Here is a 25,478-nt window from a genome sequence, read left to right as displayed (position 1 = left end):
CGCCCTGTTTTAGGAGTTATTGCGTGTCCACTCACTAATTATAATACAGCTAGAATACGAAAGACGTTCGTTTCGTACAATACATAGATCCGGGGATAGCTGGACAGTTTGAAATTTCATATAAACTATATGGGACTCTGTATGATGATGTTCGCGCTTAATCAAACCCAAGCGACTCCGTATCGTACAAAGGTCCGTGTTCAGCTGTATAGCAATCACGTACGCAATGGTACCATGCATAGGCTCCTTGGTTATCGTTCGATGCATTGGCGTCAAAAACACCAAGCAAGAGTATGTAACTTTCAACCAGCTGCCCACACTTAAATGTCGCTAACCTATCATTCAGTGTGCATGATGTCCACGCCAGTAACACTACAACATTATAAGGCTAGTGATATGAGTTAATAACTGCCAGTAGGTTTGCAGTTGTGCTGAAATTAAGAAAACACCCTCTAGTCGATTTGTAAAAGTTATTTGTTCTTCTAATACCACACGTTCGTAGTTTCGTTTATGACGGACAAATCCCCTAAAGAAAGTTTACTATATGAGCGGACTGCATGCGACTCAGTCATCGCCGTTAATATACCGGTACGTAAAAATCGAGAATACCGAAAGATGACTTTGGCTTTTTTTTTCTTTTCTTTTTTTTCTCTTTTTTATCGAACTAAAGTTCATCTTGAAAAAAAGAAGAAAGAATTGTTAGTGGTGATTCAAAAGCTACTCCGGAATTCAAGATGTCCAACTTTGAAATTTGCTTGTTCTATAGAATACTTTCTTTCGGGATAAATTGACGAGGACCTCAATTTGATGAGGGAAGGCCTAAAACTGTTAAATGTTAATGCATTGTTTAATTAACTCTAATCCCTCAACTAGAACTTCTTTCTGTCAGCTTCATAAAGAGCGGAATATTACACCTATAGTACCATTTATCACTGATAAAAATATATTTATAATACAATGTGAACATGTTATTTGCGGCCATACGAGTCATATGTATTCCTATTGGGGTTTGCGTTGGGGTTTGCTGAGTGCTAGACTAAGTAGTCCAGCCGCTTTATTTGACGAGCCCAAGATCTTTGTTTTAAAAGGTCTATTTCTCAAGAACTAAATATGGAATAGAGATACATCCTGAACTGAAGAAAGCAATGTTGTTTTAAACGTTATGAGCGCAACTCAATAAAAGGGCTTCAGACCTTTTTTGCTTGTGAAAGTGATACAACATACAGGTTTTACCGTTATTTACTATTACTGGGGATGTAGTTTCGCGTCCCTATTAAACCATTAGTTTGATATCATTTACAACCAATACAAAATTATTATTAGTATAAACTTTCGATGTAGCCAGAATAACATCTCTGTTACAATGTTTATAATTATTAAATTGGTTATCGTAGTAGGAATTGTGTGACATAATTAGCAACAACGGAATTTTTCAAAGAAATATAAAATTCAAATTTACTTCCACTGCAAAGTTGGTATAGCGTTTTAAATATAATAATTTGTCCCAGCATAACTCTCATACCCTCTGATCATATATCTTCGTTAATATAGATAATCGAAACACAATGGACAACCTTAAGCAACAATATCCTTGTAGTACATTTTCACTTACAGGGCTTTACGTAAAAATAAATATAAAAATATAATAAAAATCTTCCCATTGTTGTATGCACCTACGAAGACGCGATTGTAAATATACTTAATGTTGGTATACTAGTCCACCTTCCTACAATACACCCAACCCACCCGCCCTACCCTGCCCTTACCTACACTTCCCTACCCCTATCGCATGCCGTAAGAAGTGGGCAGTACAAATAAAGTCAACATGATGAAACACGGTAACACCCTCTAATGCTCCCCCAACCCCCATCCAGCCGACTGACTGTATTAGCAGTCTTTACTTTTACCTCTTCTTACGTAAAACGCGTTAAACAAATGGCATAATATTAATAGCCACGTGATCGTAACTGAACACCATTGTATGTATACTTTTTATTTTACACAATTTTGCATATAGTTTGCAATTTTTCTCCCCACTTGAACAAAAACCATTATTGCTCCACACTGTCACCAGTTTGTGTATGTGTGCATGTGTATGTATGTCTTTATGTTTGTGTGTGCGTTAATTCTTTAATCTGAATAAAAACTCGTCTCCTATACCATTACAAGAAAAACTATTGTGTAATTTTAGCAAGTGAGGTCGTCTCTCGTTTTAAGGAAATTATTATTAAGGAAGTAACGCTCTACACAAATTAATGATAGCCTATTTCCTGTTTTGACATAACCGTATCACCTAAATTAGAAAATCTGTTTTCTTTCATCTTGGTTTTTTCATTTTAATCCAATATTACTTTTTTTTGGGCTTAGCACGGCGGTAGCACAAAAAAATATATATATATAGATATTGACGCCTTGCGTGACAAGAACCCCTGGCATTGTTGAGGAAAAGACCCAACAAACATTAGCCGTGAGATAAAATGTACGTAATGCGTAAGAAACATATGTATATATAGAATCATTACATAATGATAAAAATATCATGCGCTTTTCCCATTTAAAAGCAGAAAACAGCGTATACTTTTTCATCGCAGATACACTGCAGTATATAAGCAAACATTATAAAGCTATGGTTTTGTGTGTTGTTATGTTCACACATAATTGGATATAATCGTCACTCTGCCTGAGATACCTAAGTGATGGGTTCAACCTGCATTCACAGCTGCTAATTCTGTATACTGAGTTATATGAATAACCATTTAATACTATACAGAATTTTTTTTTGTGTCCCTCAAATTTTTTACTATTGCTTTGCATCACGGTTTGTGATGCCAGTTTAGTGTACTTATAATACGGTTACAGGTTCCGTTTTCAACAACCTGAGTTTTGCTTTATTTATTTCTTCTTTAACGATTGGGTAGTAGGATGTCACCATATTGCGGCAAATTCAACACCAAAATGCAGCTGTATACAGAGATGAAAGAAGATTGATAAAATACTTGCAAAAGTACTCTTCATTATCACCATGAAAACATGACAGAACATGAACTTTAATGAATACATGATACGCTATTACTGTAGGTAAGTGAACAGATTCTACCTTTACAGCTATTTCGGGAATAACAGTAAGGGATGGGGGGGGGGGTTGGGAGTGGGTAGAGGAGGGGTTAAATAATGCACGTTGGCATTATAACCGGGTTCCATCAGGATTGAAGGCAGCGAGCCCAAACACACTCCAATGTTTGTAACTGGAACTTCAGGGACATACGCGGAGCTCCGAATCAATTATGATTCTAATCTGAGTACGGAAGGTTTTAGTACAAACAGAGAAAAAGATGAGCCGAGTTCCGAGTCCAATTTGAAGGCTCTTAAAGTGACCACAGACACTAGCATGTCCTGTTTGGTCAGACGTGTGAGCTCTGTATTCATATTATGAATAACATATGGATATATTCCCGCAAAATGTATTACGTGTTACTAGTACTACGTGATAAATCGTTACATTTGCTCCAGTGAGGTCTTTACCTAAAATTCCCTTTCTTCTCTACCCGGAAAAAAACAAATACACGAAGAAGAAGAAAAAGCTATTTCAGTTTATCGCTGATTTTTACAATAGTCTGATCAAGAATAAGATTAGATGTACACAAACGTTTGTAATTAAGTATAAAGGTCATTGAGCTGTTCAAACTTCTTGTGCAAATCTCCAGAGCTTTTCTTGTTTGTTCATTTGCTTCTCAGACAAACGAACTTTAACTATATTTAAATAAGTTTTAATAATATAATAATTTCAATAATTATTTCAATAATTAAATAATTTCACTGATAATTTCAATAATTATTTCAATAATTGTTTTGCTGTTGTTGGCGAAAGCACTTTCGAAATTATAGTATATATATATATATATACATATATATATATATACATACATATATATATATATATACATATATATATATATATATATATATATATATATATATATATATATATATATATATATATGCTATGGTTAATCATACTCAAGCAGCACAGACGGGGACTAATTGAGTTACATGTAATTGGAGGTATGCCTATATATAATAAATCAAATGCCAAAGTTAATGGAGTTATCCGGCAAAAAAATAACAAATTAGGCAAGTTGTGGAAAAAACTCGTCTTAACATGCGCTGCTTGCATTTCTTCGTGATGAAAGGCGTACAACCCAACAGCACGGCGGCCTGTTTCAGCATGATGGAAGCGGATGGGGTAGGGGAAGGGGTGTGAGTAGGGGGAGGGGAGGGACTCGCGCCAAAAAGAGTACGATTCGTTCAGCAAAGGTTGATGAACTCCTAGAGAAACGAAAATTAATGTAATACGAAACTCTGATGGTCTGTCAATCATGCGTTTTACCCGATTATACCGGCTGCAGGGAGGGAACGTGTCTCTTCGCTTTACATCCATACACAAACAATCTATACACTATAAAGACATTGTTCTTTCTGTTTTGTAATGCGTTTTCATTTCCCTTGCACAACTTTCCCTCAATGATCTAATATAGGCGGCCTATGATATATGACTGAAAACCAAAAGGAAACCAATGCCGTTAATTTGTAATTATGCATAACTGTTGAGCAAAAGGCATAGTTCCGTCAAGAGCCTATAGCTCTGTAGGTTTTCATTCTGTTTAATTACTTCATCACGTATACGATATTAAGGATTATTCTTAATCGTGGGACTATATATACTGATGGGAAGTTTATAACTATATAACTATATATATATATATATATATATATATATATATATATATATATATATATATAGTATAACGTACAACGCTGAGAGTATATATGCGATCTAACCATTGCTATAGCAGAATGACGTTTATGAATTCATTCGAACAGTACATGGTCCCTGGCATATATGTCAATGTCGTTTTATATACAATTAAACTCAAAATATTTCTAATTATATACTCTTAGAAAATATCTACAAATATTAAGTGGGGGGGGGGGCGGGAGAAGCAAAATGGAATTTCAAATATCTGTTATCATCATAAATTTATAAATTTTGCATTTATACCTGAAATGTCATTTCGGATATCTACGATCATAAACTCAATTGTGTATAAAAACTAAACAATTCACTTTCAGATATCTCGAATATACTGAATTCAATTTCACCCACAGTTTCAGCTATTACTCTCCCAGTCCCTGTCCATATCAACGATCAGTCCAAGTCTTAATTTTTTTTTAATTGATTAAATGTTGACATCTTTTACAATGCTATATATCTTTTACTCAACTATATAAACAACTAACACATCTATGCCAAATAAATTTGACATTTAAAAGATACAATTTCTCCCTCTGTCTCTACCCCTCCCGCCCCGCAACGCACCTCCAACGTCAACCGCCACATCGAGAATTCTGATTATAAGGTCCCTGGTATTATTTTGCAAAGATGTTTATGTAAAACACTGACAACGGATTAAGGGACCTTTTTAACAAACTTCTCCAAAAAACAAAAAAAAATAAGGGAAAAAACAAAACAAAAAATCACCGTAACCCATACATAAAACCAATAATAAATATTTGAGCATATTAAATTATATGGTCCTGTTTGTTTCTTTAACCGAATATAGCTGTAATCTCACACGAATATTTACTGCTGACAGCAGTGGTATAAAGCCATCTGGATAAATGCAAGTTTTGGACTTTTCCATAGGAAGCGGAAAAGAAATGTAAAACGGAATGATTTCAAACAAATACTTCATTTCCAGGAAGTATTTTGCCAGGATTAAACAATCTAGAATCAATAAGTTTATTTTAGGTTTTATGATAGCTGGAATTAAAAGATTGGTTTTATCTTTCAAAACTTCCTAGATTGTACAAAACAGTTAGAGGGTATCCTGTTCGTCCACGTCCCGACTTATAGTCAACAAGTTATGCTAGCCAAATTGGCTCTGCAACTGACAGTTTTGTCCAAATGTCAAATAATTTCCTTGTTGGGATAATTTGACGGTTAAGGAAAATTGTAAAATACATAATTCAAAATAAATTGTATTTTAAATTCAAAACAGTAAAAGATACTCCAGATCCAAAAAGCATCTGTTTTTCATTTTCTCTCGTGGCAATGTTATGTTTTATCCGCTACATACCAACACTAATATGTTGTTATAGTTTGTGACATTAATGTCACAAGAAATGATTAAAATCCCGAGAAAGTTCAATTGTTACGGTATTGTTTCAAAGACAGCATTCGTTTACATATTACGAGGTATACTTTTTACAGTGCTTCCATACAAGATGTACACAGCCCAGATTAATTCGCATATTAAAATAGGGCGATTGTTATCTGTTACATTAAACTGCTATAAGTAATAATACGTGGACGAGGGTGGGGACAGGGAGGGGAAGGGGTGGAGAGAATTTAGTTGAAATCATATGATATAAACAAAACCTATCCCTGTAACATGGAATTGAGCTCGAATTCTTTGGAGGAGGCAAATAGGGAAGGTTAAGCCCGCCCCCCCCCCCCAACGACCTCGTCCTGAAAGGGAATGGGTGGAAAAAAGGGAGGGGTATCTCCATGTTAAATTCAGTGTTTTCACAATTTCTTTTAAGAAATCTTCACGTTTATTCATAAGCTAAAATGGAACTAATTTATGTTCAACCCGAATTATTTTGCTAGAAAATTGGTGAAATCGGAAATCATAAATGAATTTTGAAAGAACAAAGCTATAATAATTTCTTTGCTCCGTTAAAGCAAAGTCTATTCAATGAAAGAAAGCAGTCTTGAAATCTTGAATCGATAACTAATCCAAATATAGTAAATATTTATGGGATTTATGAGTTATATCTTGCACTTGTATATTCAAATTGTCAATACAAGAAATTGTAAGAAATCTTGAACATAAACAAAACATTAAAAGTTGCAAAATGGTATTATATTTAAGGACCCCTTAATCATATACAAATTACAAAAGCATGATAGGACACCTCCTCCCTGTACTGCCCCTTTGCCAGGCCACAACATTCGCCACTGGAGGGTCACCGAGTTGGCCAATATGAAAATTGGGGTCACCAAGCAACAACAACAAAAATGTTTGAATACTAGGGATCAACATATGAAAGTTAAGTCCGATCTATGAGAAAGTATATATTTGAATGAAACTGAAATAACTAATAATTAATCACTGATGGTACCGTATATTGACATATTTACACTAGGATTAAAGTACCAAGTACGAAAACGAGCGTTGGGGATCAGGGCCAAATTTACATTATTTGTAGGCCCCTGGACCAGAAGTCAAATTTGGGACCCTCAAGTGGCTGCTGTAAGAACAACAATGGTCAGTGTTGTGGTTACATTTTAATGTAGGTTCGCAGTTAATATTTGTGTTAACATTGTGTACACTGCAATTATCATGTGCAATACCTATATATAGGGAACGTAATATGAAGGGGAAACAAAGCAAAATAGTTTTTTTCAATGATATTCTGTGAATGTTCTCTAATGGCTCTAGCTTACACTCCCCCTTATTGGGGGAGGGGCGAGGGGGAGCTTCTAGATCATGGGCCCTGGCTCAGGGCCCATCTGGCATAATAGTGAGAATAAAACTGACCGAGAATATTACTTAAAGATGACAGTTGCTCCCTATAACATATTTACTGTAATTATTTTTTTGTAAGATTCTGAAGATTTATATGGTTAAAATATTTAATAGCAATAAGTTTATTTCTGCTTTTCTTTAAACGCTTCTGATAAATTAAAGATGGAGACGCGGTTGAAATGTCGAATGGGCTTAAAAATAGCAAGGATACCTCCATAAATTGCAAAATGTTTAGTGACCGACCTTTTATGTATCATAATAGCTAAATTTCCGATCAATATTTCTAAAAGTTACTGAAAGTCATTACTAAATTATATTAATAAATACAGTACTAAAAATGATTTTGTCATAACACTGATTTAGTATCAATTTGTGTAACGCTAAAGATAATAACGACAAAATTGAGAGCTTGGACAATATCTCAGAAATGGAATGCGATTTAAATAAATAAATTTTAAAAAATCATAAGAAAGACCCCCAAAAAAGAAGAATATAATTGAAATAAAATACTTGACTGTCTTGCCCCCTATTTTCAGTTCTATAATTTTCATAATATTCCTAAAAAAAATATAATAACGTACCCTATCCCGCAGTAATTATAGTCTTAATGATGTAAGATGTTGGTAAGCGGTCAATATGTTTACATCACGAAGTCTATACATAATTAGTCTAACACAAAGCTCACGTGTGTTATGGCGCGCGAATCCTTTGTTCTTTCTAACACAACAGGAAACGCCCCACAAAAGCGTCAACAAAAATCACTGCCAAGTTAAATACGTATAGAATCTTAATTTGTATTATAAATTAAGGATATTTTTGAATGCTTAATTCAGTTTACTGTTATAAAGCTATGTTATTTAAAATTGATATCATTTCATGCCAAGGAAAAGTACTAAACCACTAATATTTTTTTTTAATTTTTTTTTTTTAATGCATGAGCTTCTTTGTTTCGGCACAGACAAATTTTGCTGCAAAATTTGTTTTAACCGAGCAAAATAAATAGAAAAGGAATATTTGATGACCCGAATACTGTTTTTTTTTCTCTTGATGTATTTGGCAAATAAATTACCTACATGTTCAGTCTCCATATTATTTTTTTTTTGTTTTACAAGCATTTCGTTATGATTTTCTTCGATCTATACTCTTTAGAGGAACAAGGAAGAATATGTCATTTTTGTCTTATATCGGTGTAACCTGAATTAACTGGTTAACAACTGAAATATGTACTGTTCAAAATGTTGTTGACTTATATTAAAATATGGTTCTTGTCACAATGAGTGAAATACTTAACAAAGGAAAACAAAAGTATCTCCACAGAAACAAGAAAATAACAATATCGCTTTGTACCACCGAAATGCATGACCGAATATTAATTTTTATTTGTGCTTAATTCTGCAAAAAATATGAACACTTTTTTTCAAAATTATTTGATGCAGAAAAACGTTAACTTTCCCGACGACATGGATAACGTGTGCTATATATATATATTTTTTTTGCACAGCTTGCATGGACAATGTTAAGACAGGATGCACATGTTGTAAAATACACTGCACGAACGAATCAACTAGTATTAAACCCCTTTAATTTTGAACGTGACCAAACCAAAAAATTAAAATTAAAAAATACTCCATAGAAAATGTGCAAAAATTGTTCTAAAAATGGTATTTTATCCAAGAGAAATTAATGAACAGTAAATCCTTTATAATCCAGTATAAAATCCGAGTACCGTAGCGCCTCCGAGCCGGTCAGTTAGTGAATGTACGGAGTGACTAGACGGACGGCAATATACGAACAAAGCGAATTTGTTTGGTGGGAAAACCTGCGGTTTGCTCTCTCTGTGTGTGTTGTCGTCTGCGAGGTATATATGTATAATGTGGGTGTGTCTGCAAGCGACGAACTGTTTCGAAACAATAAATGAGCCTTGATTACCAGCATACATTTGCATAATTAATATGTCATTAGCTTAGCGAAACAACGTATTACCGCATAGGCTGATGTCGTCGTACTCGATATAGATGCAACAGGAAGGGATGTTGTTATTAATGGTTTAATTTATGCCGTGTGAACTAGCCTCTATATTGTAGCACAGTGTGTATATGTACGTGTGTATACCTACTCATGTTAAAGTGGGCGGAACTTTACTATATCATCCATTAGCACGATACATTGTATACGATCAAAGGGTTCTGTGAATGTATGCAAATCTGATAGAAATATCTTATGCCACAACATATTTATGCTAGGCTATATATGGGAAATGTTGCAATCCTGGCTGGCTAAATCTAACACATCATCAATAAAACATTTGCAAGAAAGGAATATCAAAACTGTATGGAATTTACTGTAAAACGAAGAAAAAAATATAAAAAAGAATAAAAATGACTATCACGGAGGTGTAGTGCAGAAACCTCATAGACCTACTATACTAGTTTGATACGTATATATTTGTATTGTACGTTGTATGCATGAACCATGCAGTATTAATAGCCTAGTACTTGATAAACAATACTAATTAGTATAGCAATAATTAAGGGTCCATCATAGCTTATTATGTTGGGATGAGGATTATAGGGGGTGGGGACAGTTGGATGAGGGTTCATAGACAAAACGATTGCAGGATGACCATAGGTACAACTGAACATAAATCCGGGGGGGGGGGACAGCATTAGCTATTAACATTGAATGCAATGGTTGCAATTCTATAAATGTTACAAAGATTGGCGAAAAAGCCGCACCTTGCGCACTCAAATGTAAAATATAGGTTTGAGTCACGGTTTAATCTAAAGAGTATAATATTCCTGTACTGACCAATGGCGTTGATGGGTATCGAAAGCATAACCTATAGCTTAATATATGTTGCTGCGATTGTGGGCCCTTATTCATTGATGTCCGTGGTTGACACACAGCCCTTTCGCAAATTTATTGTCTCTGCTCGATATCATTAGCCTAACAGCAATAACAGCGGCAATTTTCACCATCATTCTCATCAGAAGCCATGACTATGTAACTGTTTGAAAGATAGACTATCAGGGATGTGCCCACGCTGGGCGGCACTGGGCGGCCCCGCCCAGCACTAAAAATACCGCCCAGCACTGTCTTAAAATCGTGAATCCCGCCCAGCACTATTTTCATCTAAAATCCTGACATTCCTAACAATATATCCAAGATAAATTGGGCCAGGCTAGCCTTTGCCAAAATTATACACACTAATAATGCATCAGTTACACATGCGAGAAACATTACTTACGGCTCTCAATCGGTCCCTTGTAAAATATCTTTGAAACAAACTAATAACTTTTACCAGGTACGTAACATATTTCACTAAAAAAAATGTAAATTGTTAGCAAAACTAGTAATTGTGTATGTGCTTAAAAAGCTACACAAGTACCAGCATTTGGCATCTGAGCACCTTCAAAAATTGAAACACCCGCTCCCCTTAGACCCCTCCCCCAGGACGGCGATCAGTATCCCCGGCACTCAGGAAATCCTGGGCACATCCCTGGACTATATAGCTGCTTGAAAGATAGACTATGTAGCTGCTTGAAGATAGACTATTTAGGTGCTTGAAGATAGACTATGTAGTTGCTTGAAGATAGAGTTTGTAGCTGCTTCAGAGATAGACTATGTAGGTGCTTAAAAGATAGACTATGTAGGTGCTTGAAAGATAGACGACTATGTAGGGGCTTGAAGATAGACTATGTAGGTGCTTGAAGATAGAGTTTGTAGCTGCTTGAGAGATAGACTATGTGGGTGCTGGAAATACAGACTATGTAGCTGCTTGAGAGATAGACTATATGTAGGTGTTGAACGATAGACTATGTAGGGGCTTGAAAGTTATACTATGTAGGTGCTTGCAAGATAGACTATGTAGGTGCTTGAAAGATAGACGAATATATGTAGGTGCTTGAAGATAGACTATATGTAGGTGTTGAAAGATAGACTATGTAGGGGCTTGAAAGATAGACTATATGTAGGTGTTGAACGATAGACTATGTAGGGGCTTGAAAGTTATACTATGTAGGTGCTTGCAAGATAGACTATGTATGTGCTTGAAAGATAGACTATGTAGGTGTTTGAAAGATAGGCAATTTAGGTGCTTGAAAGATGGACTATGTAGGTGCTTGAAGAAAGACTATGTAGGGGCTGGAAATACAGACTATGTAGCTGCTTGAGAGATAGACTATGTAGGTGCTTGAGAGATAGACTATGTAGGTGCTTGAAGATAGAATTTGTAGCTGCTTGAAAGATAGACTATGTAGGTGCTTGCAAGATAGACTATGTAGGTGCTTGCAAGATAGACGACTATGTAGGTGCTTGAAGATAGACTATATGTAGGTGTTGAACTATAGACTATGTAGAGGCTTGAAAGTTATACTATATGTAGGTGTTGAAAGATAGACTATGTAGGGGCTTAAAAAGATATACTATGTAGGTGCTTGCAAGATAGACTATGTATGTGCTTGAAAGATAGACTATGTAGGTGTTTGAAAGATAGGCAATTTAGGTGCTTGAAAGATAGACTATATGTAGGTGCTTGAAAGATAGACTATGTAGGTGCTTGAAGAAAGACTATGTAGGGGCTTGAAAGATAGACTATGTAGGGGCTTGAAAGATAGACTTATCTTCGAGTTATTGAACTATAGATCGAAGCGGCGGCGTTGGCGCCGAGCACGTGAAGATGTTACCATCCGTTAATGGCTATGTGATTTTGTCCTTAGCACGCGTGACTTTACACGATTAAAACGACTAATAACCGACTAAAACTCAAACTCAGACAGCAATTAAATAAAAAGAGTGCTTTTTGAGTGTTAGTAATGTTTCTATAGCCATTGGCGTTTACAAGATATTCACATATCTAATGTGCTGAATCTCTGGAATACTCCTTTAAAACTAAAGAGATGATAACATCAGTCTTTCAGAGCAGGCCTTAATGTTTGAATGTTAATCCTTCGTTATTATCTCAACCAACCCAGACATGTTCTTATCAACAACATAGCACCTTTTGGATGCCATCCATATACTACTTGTCCATGCCAAGCTTGTACATGTATTGTAAACATATCCTTTGAGGCCAAAACAGTCTATGTTATCCAATTGCTTGAGTTTTGTGTCGCATATGAGGATTTGACCAAGTGGTCTGTATTATAGACTAAATAGTCCAGTCACTTTAGTTGATGAGCCTAACTCGTTTTAAAGGTCATTCCTAAAAAAAAAATAAGAAGAAAATAAACGTATATAGCGTCGATAGCCTAGTGGTTAGGGTGTCCGCATATAAAGCGGGAGGCCCGGGTTCGAATCCCGGTGGAGGCTGGAAGTTTTCTCACTGTTCTGGAGTTTACAACCCATTACGATTTCAAATATATATATATATATATATTTATAGATATAGATATATGTAGGCTATATAAATAAATATATATGTAGGCTATATAAATAATCTATATACAGACATAGATATATATAGAGATAAAGCTTGTGCGATTTCAGTATCGCGTATATATAGCATCCAACAAAATGAAGATTGCATGGTTTTTATATCAATAATTTCTAACTTCTTTGAATCAATAACCACGACACACCGCCACGTCAGTTACAAAATCGGCATACAGCGCAAACTCTCTTGGTCTACATTCCACGATATTACCCTAAGGAACTATACACGTTGTGGGTTTGGCCAGGTTGGACACGAGCCAAGCGTTGGAACATTGCATCCTAAAAGACTGGCAAAGTAAAAAAAAAAATCCCCAAATCAGAATTTTATTCGAATTTAAATCGGATGACATATGCCTACGCTTGAATGACATCCCTTTTGTCAATTCGATATATCTTTAAATTCTAAAATGTCAATTTGGATAACATATCTATCTTGACCTCATTTTTATATTGTATGTTCGTTTATGAGAGTTAGGTGACACCCTTAACCACATGTGATCCACCGGTCTTCGTCAGATTCTATTATGCAGTGACATCGAAGCGCTTTCATACGCTATCACATTATAATAATAAGAAAAAACAACATTATAAAGACAACTTAAAAATAGAAAAATCTTCAATTTGAACTTACAGCATATCAAAACTTGTTCAAATTACACAGATGTATTGGCCTCTTGCAAATATATTCTTGCAGTTTGAAACAGCTGACTTATCTCGACTTCCAGGGTGGAGAAATAATTAAATCACCTTTTTGATATATAGGAGAAACAAACCCAGCCATCATCATTGATCTGTTCTGATAGAGATCCTTGTGATGAGCAGATCCCCCTCCTTAGCAAATCCCCTCCCTGACCCTATCCCCGACAGCCAGGGGGCGTTACCCCAACCATCATCATTGATCTGTTCTGATAGAGATCCTTGTGATGAGCAGATCCCCCCCTTAGCAAATCCCCTCCCTGACCCTATCCCCGACAGCCAGGGGGCGTTACCCCAACCAACATCATTGGTCAGGTGTGATAGAGATCTTTGTGATGATCAAATCCCCCTCCTTAGTAAATCCCCTCCATGACCCTATCCCCGACATCCAGGGGGCGTTACTCCAACCACCACCATTTGGCTGTTCTTATAGAGATCTTTGTGATGAGCAAATTCCCGCCTTAGCAAATCCCCTCCCTGACCCTATCCCTGAAAGCCAACGGGAGGAAACCCAGCCATCATCATTGGTCAGGTGTGATAGACCTTGTGATGAGCAAATCCCCTACCGGACCCTATCCCTGAAAGCCAACGGGAGGAAACCCAGCCATCATCATTGGTCAGGTGTGATAGACCTTGTGATGAGCAAATCCCCTACCGGACCCTATCCCTGGCAGCCAGGGGGCGTTACCCCAACCATCATCATTATTCAGGTATGATAGAGATCCTTGTGATGAGCAAATCCCCGCCTTAGCAAATCCCCTACCGGACCCTATCCCTGAAAGCCAACGGGAGGAAACCCAGCCATCATCATTGGTCAGGTGTGATGATCAAATCCCCCTCCTTAGTAAATCCCCTCCATGCCCCTATCCCTGACAGCCAGGGGGCGTTACTTCAACCATCATCATTGATCTGTTCTGATAGAGATCCTTGTTATGAGCAAATCCCCTCCTTAGCAAATTCCCTCCCTGACCCTATCCCTGAAAGCCAACGGGAGGAAACCCAGCCATCATCATTGGTCAGGTGTGATGAGCAAATCCCCCTCCTTAGTAAATCCCCTCCATGACCCTATTCCTGACAGCCAGGGGGCGTTACCCCAACCATCATCATTGGTCAGGTGTGATAGAGATCCTTGTGATGAGCAGATCCCCCTCCTTAGCAAATCCCCTCCCTGACCCTATCCCCGACAGCCAACGGGAGGAAACCCAGCCATCATCATTGGTCAGGTATGATAGAGATCCTTGTGATGATCAAATCCCCCTCCTTAGTAAATTCCCTCCCTGACCCTATCCCCGACAGCCAACGGGAGGAAACCCAGCCATCATCATTGGTCAGGTGTGATGATCAAATCCCCCTCCTTAGTAAATCCCCTCCCTGACCCTATCCCCGACATCCAGGGGGCGTTACTCCAACCATCATCATTGATCTGTTCTGATAGAGATCCCTGTGATGAGCAAATCCCCGCCTTAGCAAATCCTCTCCCTGACCCAATCCCTGACAGCCAGGGGGAGTAAACTCAACCATCATCATTGGTCAGGTGTGATAGAGATCCTAACCTCCAAATTAAGTTTATGTCTCATGTTAACGTTCCTGGTGTACTTTTGTGCACTAAAGTAAACAAATCATGTCTTTGGCATGCAGTTTAGTTTATGTGCAAAACAAAGCTTTTAAAGGCTTCCAACAGACACCCAAGAGGTCCAAGAGAGAGGGAGGGTGTGATGTCCGCCCCCATCCCCCCCCCCCCACACACACATACTTTGGAATCTCATACAAATATCCAACAGTAGTCATTAGCTCAACTTTGCGTTTATACCTAGTTATAGACTTATATGGTCTAAATATATACCAAATATGAACCATTTGACGTTTACAATTTGATTTTCTGAGTCCTGGGTGAAGATGTCCCCTACATAGAAGACGGCTTTAACGCTCGCAGTGCCACTCCTTCTTCCTCCTCCCCCCCCCCCCTCTCCCTCTCAATTTTAAAATCCCGGATCCGATCCTGGAAATGAAGTGCTAGCCTACTGGAATTTGAAAACAACTACAGAAAATATATTAACTTTTTATTTAACCAACGAGCAATGAGTCGCATGTTATGACTATCTATTGAAACCACGATGAATGTAATTTTAGACCTTTCCCATGTGCATATGACATAGGCAAATGTCTACAAGATATGTATCTTTACACATTACATAGAAACGGATGAAACGGAGAGTCTACGTTTTAAAGAGGAAGAAGGCAAAAGATCCGATGAACTAAACATGTTATGGAGTGACATGCTGTTATTGGAGCGCCTATAATATCACCATTGCCACACGAAGATCTTCTGATCGCCGGCCGGAGATCCTCGACAGATCTGTATTATTTAATCTAATTGTAATTCCAGCCGAAACTATGTGCAACGCCTTATCGCATTTATCACGTCGTGGAATTTCGACGACGCGTTGTCGAATTTACAGCGACGCGTTGACAAACGTACGGTATCATTATGAGTATAAGACTAAACGCCGCACTAATGAGGATCGGTTCGGGCACGCGTTGAAGAAAGCCGTTATGGCCCCGTTGGCTTATTATATTATAGCGTACGCCTGTGTTAATCGAAGAGGTGTACCATCAAGTTTGTTTTACGACCATATTATAGGCCACGCGGGGTACATATGATACCGAGAAAGTAAATGAACAGGTCTCTAACAGGGTAACTTATACATGGGCACAATTCCATGAAAAATTGCATGCTTAGATCGAACATATCCGTAATTGATTCCTATGCACGGAAACACTTGTACTAAAATTTGAGATCCGAAACTTCCCGTTGATAGTAATTTGAATATTTGGTAAACACGCATGAGTCCATGTCGAACGACAACAACATTATTACATGTAAGGCTGAATAACATAGACACTTTTCTCCTAGTACCATTCTAAGATAATAATTTCCCCCAAACAGTTATATTGGGTAAAGACAAATTTCCGGGGTTTGGGGGCATTTTGTATCCATGCATGTGTGCTTACGGTTCATTAGTTCATTTGTTTAAAATGTCTTCAGTTGTCATAAACTTCGGCAAAACAGTACTTTCAATTGAGAAATTGACCGGACGAATTAACAGCCAACGTCAGTAAATAATAATAATAATAATAAAAGGAAGAAAATGGCCAAGTGACCATTTTCGAGTGATTTTTTGATAAATTTGAAATTATTTGTTAATAACTACTCTTCTCACTGCGGTACCTTCAGTTTCTTTTATTAAACGTCGCTTCAACTCTTGGTTTGATTGTTTGGTGATGTTGATAAAGTCGAATAGCTCCATCTTTCGCCGGTCTAAACAATAAACCACCAAAACACCGAACCACAGTGTCACTTTTAACCGGCAAAGGGGTCACTGTGACTATTATAATTACGGAAGCACGTATACCGTAGTGATAGTATATTAAGGTTTTGTGGTAATGTAAATATATAAATATATCTATATATATATATATATATATATATATATATATATATATATATATATATATATATATATATATATATATATATATGTATGTATGTATATGTATTTATATATATGCCTCTCACTGATGTGGACGAACGAACCAACTGGAGAGTAGAGGAGGTGAATAAGGGGGGAATGTAGCTTGTTTGAATCAGTGGTGGTGGTTGTGGGGGGGGGGGCTATTACTGGGGGGTTTGGATGGATAGTCTTGAGAGAAAGTGAATAAGGGAGATGTACGCATGGCACTTATACGCTTAGACAAACATTGATCGAGACGTATATGTATATGTACATGTAAATTTACCTTCTCGGACGGAGACAGAACGGTCAAATGTCCTTAATTTTAGATTAATTCATCAATTTGATAGACTTTGCCAATCTTAAATGAAGTGAAACAAATCTGTTTGTGTCAAAACCAAGTGTTTTAAAAAAAAAATTAAAAACATAACATTGCGATACAATTTCGTCAGATTCAATTTCAGATTCAAAAAAGATGCAATTTGTAAGTTTCACCTGTCAGGAACTTCCTCCAAATTTGAATAACAAAAAAATTATATATTGGTATACACCTGATATATAAATATTCAAAGAAGTTCGGTCTAATTAACCAATAAAAGCTGCAGGTATATCATCTTCCAAAATTCTTTGAAATGAACTTTTTTTTTGAGTCGCTTGGGAAATTCCCGTATGCCATCCAAACCATATAAGGCCTATGGTGTTGGCAAGGTCACAGAAAAAAAGGGATGTAATACCCAGTTGTTTGGTGTGCATTCTTGTATGAAGACGTTTTCGAAAATATAGTGTTACTTTCCGCTATTCATCTCGATCTATACAGTTTTTATAACTGAAAGAAATCCGTAATAACATTTTATAGCTATGTGATAACATATCATTTCCGTATAGCATCAACAATATGAGGTGTCGAAAGGTGAAACGGCTTGCTTCAGATTTTGCTAGAAATCTTTTTGAAATATATATATATATATATATATATATATATATATATATATATATATATATATATATATAACTATAGGTTAACTATAGGTAGTGACTAACGGTGGTCACTTAGTTGTAAAACTGTTTCTCTTTCGCATTAACTTAACCTTTGGCCTACTTACTTACCTTGTCAAAAGAGAATAAATTAGCGTGCTTTGAATTGATACAAATTGATCTTGAATCAATTGATTGGACAATTAGTGTTGACAACAGCAGGGTTAAATGAGCGAGGTCCTTATTTACACTTCTCATATGAAGGCCACCCCCCCCCCGTCCCCTATCACCAAACCTACAAGGACTACATTTATTCTAATCAACTGAGATTTTCACCATTGCTTGACCGAACTCTCCCAATCCAAGACACCCCACCACCCAACCTAAACCCCCAATTCCCCTTCTCATCAGAATCACAAAAAAAATAATGAAATAGTGACACCATGGTCTAAATAGTCAAACCTCCAGCAATAGTGTGGGATGTGAGTGAGATTGGGGGGGGGGTTGAATTTTCACAATGTAACCTTTAAGGTGTTATGTTTTATTGTTATATAAAACACATGTATGCACGCACGCACACACGCATCTATTGATCCACGCATGCACATACACACAATCACAAATACAAGACAACAGTATTGTTCGTTATTACTCATTCTAATTTTGGTGGCGTGACAACATTGTGAGTGTGATCCTCGTAGGTTAGTTTCAATAAGCAACAGAAGGCGTCGAGGGAGAAAGAATTGGTCCTAAGAAAGTTTACAGAGGTACAATGGATTAGAAACACATCGAAAGAGCCATAGCAACAATGATATATACAGCGAGATCAACGTTGCCATCCACATATATAGCAGTGAGACGTATATTACCATGTATATAGGCTATATATATATATATATATATATATATATATATATATATATATATATATATATATATATATATATATGTATATATAGATAGATGCAACGATGTTAAGAGTGGTTAATTATTTGTCAGTTAGAATTTATATACTGCAGCAGCCAGTCGAGACAACTTTGCAATGCTAATATCACTCTATACTGTCATCTCACGTGATGGTTCAAAGCACTCGTACTGACAGTACGAACAGTTTTTCACCTTTATCTGATTAATATTCATAATGATCAGTCTGTCGGTATCATACGAATGCCTCGAAGCATGACAAGAAAGTCCATTTTATTTTAATTGTTCTAAACTGAGTCTATACCAAAATGAATGCAAAATGAAGTTATTGAAAAACCGATAATTCCTATGATGTTTCATCAAACGGATCATCACACGTGTAAATTAGGCATTCGGTGAGTAACACCGTAGTACCATTTATAGATCTACAACTCACACCCTTCACTTTGTTGCGTTTGCTAGAGAAAAAAAGACAAATACAACTTGACTCTTTCATGTATGTTGGAAGTTGTATAAATTGTGAGCTAAGGTATAATGGGCAACCTGAAACCACTGAGTTGCTAACTGAATAAAATGAACCATCTTTACATTTCTATCTCTAAGTGAGCAGTACTCTCTATAGCACTATCTTTACACGTAGATGATCCCTAACCTAATCTCTGATATTTTACTGCCCACCCTTCCCCACCCTCCCCCTCCCGCATATTATAAACCCTCACCAGGTAAACTTTTACAGCAGCAACAACACTGCGCATGCTCAATACGACATGATATCAATGACCAAGGTGAACCCCACCCCTTACCAAGGTGAACCCCACCCCTACGTGCTCTGGGTACAGGTGCACGGCGCTACAAATGCATACCAGCGCCATACGTGCATGGTCCGTACCGTTAGTATACGAATCATACTGTGGTTAGTGTTGTCGCAATAGTCATATGACTAAATCCCAAAGCGATTATTAATCTTAACTGATAACTTCAAGACAGCCGTAAATTTCATTTTTTAAGCTTAATGACAAAAACCCGACATCATCACGTAGAGTCTGGGAATCAACGACTGGAACACGAGTATATAGTAACCATTAATTGATTTTCTAACATATGGCTTTTTAACTGGACTGAGACGTATAGGTTACCTTCTATGACTCGTGTAAACCAACTTGATTCTCTTTTAGATACTTTGTTAAAAAAAATCTACCTAAATACCACAATGAGAAATTTCAATTAACGAAGGCCTGATTCGTTGGGCAGTAGATCAACACTTTACCAGCCCCCCCCCCCACCCCCTCCAAACAAGAGGAATGTTTTATTGACAACTGGCAAGTGAAATCCTGTAAGTTTGTTATACCTTTGGCCTACAATTCCCCCCCCCCCCAAAAAAAAACATATACGGCCCCACCCATACACACATCCAACCAGTAACCGTATCTGCATGATGTTATCCAGCCCCTCACAGAGCTCTTGGCCATGTAGCAGTAAAAACAAATTCCCGATGAACGAGTTCCCATTGAGGAGTGCTATAGTGTCCTAACTCTATATAAAACTGTAATGAATGTGCTCATCTACATGGTATATGATTGTGCTTACAGGATTTGTTTTAGAATGTGTATAAGTAAGTTGGCCTGACGTTTCGATCCTAGCAGGATCTTCTTTAGAGGCTAAATGACAAGTAACAGAAGGGACAAAAACACGCACAGAATACAGACAGGTTAATGAGCATGGTGTACACAATGAGATAGATGAAAGGGGATTATAAGTAGAAGAAGATCCTGCTAGGATCGAAACGTCAGGCCAACTTACTTATACACATTCTATTACACATGCTCTCTAGTGGATAAGCAGTTTGCTAAAAGTTTTATTTTATTAGGATTTGTTTTAAAGATACTTTTCTTCTGGTTGACAAGTCTGGTTTGAACTGAATATTTGCTCTTTCCGTTGGCAGAGATTGATGAACTATAAAGGTGAAATTGGGGAGGGGGGGGGGGTGTTGGGGATGGAGGGAATTGAAATGGGATTATAGGGGTTAGTAGGCTTTTGTCTACCAATTCTTCGAAGAAGAGAAAAACACCATATAATCCAGTAAGCGATCAAAACAGAAAAATGTTTTCTTTTTAAATACTATATTACAGTCACTTCCATATACTCTGATGAGGAAAGGGTACCACGGTGGTTCAACTTTATTACCAATAGACCCCGTTAGACCCCCTGAACAGGAAAAGGACCACCGCTATATATACTAATAAAGATGAAAGTGAATGTTTGAAGGAGATATCAAATATAATAGCCACAAATTCCACGAACAAACAAATGAGTTTAAATGAAACAGATTTTTTTGTTTTTTTGTTTTTTTGACGGTACTTCCTTGTAATCTGCAGTTGCTATACCGTGGGTAATATATCTATCCCCAGGACTTTGACTGTGTGTATAAGGTCAATCTGGTTAATTTCTAAATCGACTCCTCTTATCTTGACTAGCACATTCTATTTCCTTTTTGGGATAACTTTCTGAAATCTGTTGATCGGTATTTTTTAACCCCGGAAAGAACGAAAGTGAATTGACCGAGCTCGCCAGGAAACCAGCGCGAGATCACATCTGATCAAATAGGCTTTGAAGATAACAGCAAAAAAAAACGGGAAAAAACACACACCCGTTGAATCACGAAAAGTAGAAGAAAATGAAGAAGACCAAAGAGGGCAGAGAGAGAGAGATGAAGGGGGGTTAAATTTCATCTGCTCTGGCGCCACACGTGGCCACGTGTTTGGCACGCGAACCGATGAGAGATAAGCTTAAAGCGATGCGCAAAGAAAGTAAAAACTCCAAGGGACTGAGGGAGCGTGCACGTGCAAGGTGACGCAATAAATGTCACTATAATCCATTTTGCGTTGAATTCGTGTAAATTCAGCACATAGATATAGGTTTAATAACAATGATTACACGTGTGTTTGCTTGCAGCATATATAACTCAATACGATTTCAATTATAGCCTATATGTATATTCATTTGCCTTTGTCGTTTACCTCCATTTCATTAACAAATCTGTTCAAAGTATCTCTTTCGAGATCCGGCTTTAGGAATCACAAATGATTTCGAGTTGGTTATTATATATTTGATATCTAGAGTAAGACAAATATGTCACCAAAACAGAACTATAGAATTGTTCGATACAGGTGACAAACGCCAAAAATTACGACCTTCCTTACCGGTTTCGAACCTGTGGACATACAATCAGCGTCCATAGCCTATAGTGGTTAGGGTGTCCGCATATAAAGCGGGAGACCCGGGTTCGAATCCCGGTGGAGGCTGGAAGTTTTGTCACTGTTCTGGATTTTCGTAACGATTTGAATTATATATATATATATATATATGTGTGTGTGTGTGTGTGTTTGCGTGTGTCTGTTTGTATATTTATATGTATATATGTTTGTATATATATATGTTACAGTTACATATATATAGGCTAGTTAGAAGTCTGTAGTTTAAATGCTTCTGTTTGTAATTAGAACCACTTTGATTTTTAAAGTTGTTAAGAAGTTTCCGTTTTCTGTTTACTTTGTTTAAGAGAGTATAAAGAAATAGAAGTGAAACTTATTATAAAATTTCATATCCAATAACTTTGCATTTCCTCTCAGTGTGATCACTTTCTTTTGCATGTCCAAGTAAACCGATGAACAACAGTACATCAGAAAATGAAAGCTGGAGCTTCGCATCTCTTGCTTTCGCACGGAGTTATGCCTCATTTGCCATTATTTTGCCATCACGTTCACGCAAGTATACACTGCATATACCAACCACATGAAACAACAACGCATATTAGTATATCAGCATTTTCTTGTAGTTATGTTCTCATGTACGAATATAACGCTGCTACATCGAGATCGTAGCGCTTTTGACAACTTAGCCTTGGTCATTGGTAACTTGTCACACCTACACACCAAAGTGTGCGCAATTCAATCAATCTCTCCCCTGGGGCACCACAGTGCACCACAACCACGTGTCCCCCGGGGGACTTCCCATAGGGTCTCAGCCACAAACCGGCGCACGCAACTATATTTACAAGTTACCTCACAAGTCCCAATTTATACACCTGGGTGAAGAGAGGCAATGCAGATAAAGTGCCTTGCCAAAGGACACAACGCAACGATCTGGCCAGGGCTCGAACCTGTAATCATTAGATCACCGGTCCACTGCCTTAACCACTTGACCACAACGCCCCCCCCCCCTTCTCGGTCTGTACATATAGAAATGTTACATCGTCTCTATTTGTCTTTTGTGTCACCCATATAGACTAATTCCTATAAAGTTATTATAGAACACATATAGGTTATGTATCTTTTATAGTACACATGTAGGATATATGTATATAGGCTATGTATCTATTATATAGTACACGTATAGGATATTATAGTACACATATAGGCTATTATAGTACACATATAGGTTATTTATCTATTATAGTACAATTATAGGCTATATGGATAGGTTATGTATCTATTATAGTACACATATAGGCTTTATGTATATAATAATCATAATCATAATAATAATCATAAAAACTAGTCTTATATAGCGCAGACTCCAATAAAAGTTGTTCAATGCGCTTTACGGATGCTGAAAGTGCAAAAACTAATACTGTTATCTACACGCTATAGCTTTATGGATCTGAACTTAGAGAGGAAGACCTTACGTTGTTCACTTCTTAGTGTTTATTGAAATACATTGATACGGGGGAAATAAATAGGACAAACTTTGAAGGGGGAATAAAGAAAAGTAATTCAACAATCTTGACACCAACAATTTTGGCAGTCTGGATTTAACGTGTGATAGTGGTGGAATGAACGTGGCCTTCACAATCCCTGTTTTTCCCAATCGCCTTCCCTAATTTTATATTTCGAGACTACAAATTGTTGATATAGTGTTTCCTGTAGTCAACGATCATTCATTGCAGTACACCGATTGTTATAACCCTATTATATAAAATACACTAAGGTTTTATGCCTGTGTATCGCCATTCAAAGTACAGGCTAGGCTATAGAAGCCAATAGGCTATAGAAACCAATATGCTATAGGCTAGCTGTATTGTGTTTATATCAACCGAAAATGACGGTAAGTGTACATGACAAATCTGTCTGTTAGCGCAAACTTGCATTTGATGCAACCTTGGCGTTAAAATAAATAAAAAAACATGCGACATGCCCGACTATTGAAAGCTTTCATGGAAAATGTTCATTTGCGCGCTTTGCAGGTACCAGGTTTGGTCAAGTCTTACAAACCCAAGCAGAGGTCATGCCGGGCCGTTAATCGCAACCTGGTTACTAGTGATCAAGTGTTAACAGAGTACGCAGTATAGATGGCTCTCCTACCTTATCTCTCTTTGAGCATATCTACTCCCTTTCAAGTCACTGGTGATAACTATAGCGCAGCATCATCATGGTCATACCGTCTCAGTCTCGACGTAAGGGGGGAGGGAGGGGGGCTGAATTTATAAGAGTGGATTAAGTTGTTTGGTTGTCATCGCCAGGCTTTATCTATAGGATGACTTTTCTTTGCAAAAAAAATATATAAAAAGAATAATAAGAAAAAGAAACCGTCTCAGTCTCGACTTAAGGGGGGAGGGGGGGGGGCTGAAGTTATAAGAGTGGATTAAGTTGTTTGGTTTTCATCGCCAGGCTCTATCTATAGGATGACTTTTCTTTGCAAAAAAAATATATAAAAAGAATAATAAGAAAAAGAAACCCATCTTACACAGGTCACGCTATATGTACATATAGTACCGCACGTAGTTCCTATACATCAATAGATCTGAGGGGATTTACTATTCAGGGCACTTCTTTTTTAGTGTGTATTATATTTGATCCAGTGATTTATTACAGCGCGACAGGCGCTAGACTCCTCACGTCCTATACCTACTATACATACACAGAAGAAAGTCGAGCCAGCTGCATCCTAAACCATAGGCTATGGATTTAGACCTAAAATGCCGGGTTTACCCTCACGCCCTCATAATTAATAAGAAATTATAAGAAATCGCTTAAAGTACGTTTGTATAATCACATGTAGAGTTTACATAAAAAAAAATGTGATCTATACACCATCATGTGTTTGTGTAGCAAGTTTTGACATTAATTTCTGCATATGGCTGATTGGCTATGTCAAACATACTTTTTAGTCGGTTTACATAGAAGACATCCATTCCGATATTGCTTTAAAAGAATAAGCTGCTCATTCCATCAGTAGTGAAGTATGCTCCTCTCTCAGCGTGAACATCAATAATTACTGAGTGAAGGAAAAAGACGCTTGTTTACTCAGTGATGTCAAGGTATTTCGTAAGTTTCATTTCTGATAAGGC

The 25,478-nt window shown here is 37.2% G+C and overlaps 1 protein-coding gene across 1 annotated transcript in view; it reads right to left on the bottom strand.

Moving 5' to 3' along the window:
* Positions 1-25,478, bottom strand: part of LOC139974572 (uncharacterized) — a 124,539-nt gene that overhangs the window by 80,732 nt on the left and 18,329 nt on the right. The gene's annotated exons all lie outside the window — the stretch shown is intronic.

Source organism: Apostichopus japonicus, chromosome 9, assembly GCF_037975245.1.
Source record: "Apostichopus japonicus isolate 1M-3 chromosome 9, ASM3797524v1, whole genome shotgun sequence".
NCBI lineage: Eukaryota > Metazoa > Echinodermata > Holothuroidea > Aspidochirotida > Stichopodidae > Apostichopus > Apostichopus japonicus.
The sequence above is the reverse complement of the archived record's forward strand: the minus strand, read 5'-3'. Positions and strand labels throughout refer to the sequence as shown.